The 1592-nt window shown below is 64.0% G+C and overlaps 1 protein-coding gene across 1 annotated transcript in view; it reads left to right on the forward strand.

Moving 5' to 3' along the window:
- DLGAP2 (discs, large (Drosophila) homolog-associated protein 2) overlaps window positions 1–1592 on the forward strand; it is a 73074-nt gene that overhangs the window by 16191 nt on the left and 55291 nt on the right. The gene's annotated exons all lie outside the window — the stretch shown is intronic.

The raw sequence follows: 1592 nt of genomic DNA on the forward strand, positions 1-1592 counted from the left end.
GCGGTCTTTGCAGCAAACCCGCACCGGGCGCAGGCTGGTGTGTGCCCCAGGAGGCCGCCACGCGCACCCGTGTGAGCACTTTCGTCGCTGGCAGTGCCATTAGCAGAACTGGGGGTCTGGTGATTTTCTTTAACGCAGGTGTGTCTGTTCACAATCGTGCGTGCACACGCGTGTGCACACACACACACACACGTGTGCGCGCCGGCAGACCACAGGGGCTGCAGGCTGAGTGTCGGGTGAGAGGACCCGCCCAGAACCAGGAGTCCCAGCGCCCACGGCCCCTGAGTCACGGGCGTCGGCATCGGGGCAGATCATTGCTGAGCCGCCTCGGGAGTCAGGAGCCGCGCGTCATTCCGGCAGCTCCGGCCGCCGTCCTGGTCCGTTGTCCAAACCCGGTGGTTCTGGTTCCGAGGAAAGGCTGACCACGTGACTTTTACAGGAGGGTGTCTCCCAGGAGACAGGCAGGTGGGCGGCTGGGCCATCCCTGGCGTAGCGACGCGGGAGACGTAAGGTTCGCATGTGGTTGGCGAACCCTGATGATCGGCAAACGTGAAATGCTCACCGGTTCTCAGATTCTTCACGGTCATCGCTAGAGAGGGGCGCTCCCGTTCTGTCCGTCACATCCCGGGAGTCTCCGAGACGGTGTCCCCGGCATCTGAGGGGGGGCTGCGTGGGGGCGTCCCGCCTCCGACCCCGAGTCTCCCTCCCGCTGAAGCTCGTTGGTCCCCTCCTTTCTGAACACCCTCCCCTCCGCCCTCCACCAGCCCCCTCTCGTGCTTTGATTACGGACAGCACCGGTCCTATAAGAAGGGGCGGGCGTGACGTGTCACACCCCGTGCAGGCATCACACAGCACCAGAACCAGCCAGGGGGCGGCCAGGACCTCACCCCGCCTCCCCACTCAGGTTCCCCGAGATGAGACAGGGCCCACGCAGGCCAATCAATGCTCTGTGCTTGTCTGCACGGAGCCGGAGCCCGGGGTGAGGGCTCTTCCTCTCCAAACATAACTGCAGATCAGAAGGCGTTGCGGGGGCAGCGGGGGCTGCGGGAGGGGGGGGGTTCCTGGGGGAGCGGCCTGGCTCTCCTGAGCCCTGAGACCTGCCAGGATGCACTCTCCGCGTCTGGTTGAAGCTGCCTCGTCCTGGGACGAGCTGGGTGGCCTCCTCCTCCCCTCTGTCCTCTGGGATCCCGCCTGGCCTGTGGTGTGCAGGGGAGGGGGTCCCCTGACCTTGAGGCTCCCCGTCATCACACTTGCGTCTCCCCAGCGGCCTGTCCTGTTGTGGGACTCATGAGAGCTGAGCCCAGCGCTCCCGAGAGGCACCGGCACAGATGAACCCGCAGGTGGCCTGCCCGGGACCCCCTGTGGGCCGTGAACCGGGTCCTCGCACCCGACCTGTCCTGGCTGCCAGGAGGTGGGCGCCGAGGACTCTGCTACGGCCGAAGGGGTGTCACCGAGCGGGAGGGGAAGCAGACACTACGCAGTCTGTGCCTTTTCCACCCAAACTAGCGAGCTCTGAGCGGAACAAAGGGTTGTTTTGTATTTTTATTTATTTTTTTAATTCCTTATTGATGAAAGTATTATATATGTCCCCA

This window comes from Myotis brandtii, unplaced genomic scaffold (genome assembly GCF_000412655.1).
Source record: "Myotis brandtii unplaced genomic scaffold, ASM41265v1 scaffold646, whole genome shotgun sequence".
NCBI classification, from domain to species: Eukaryota; Metazoa; Chordata; class Mammalia; order Chiroptera; family Vespertilionidae; genus Myotis; species Myotis brandtii.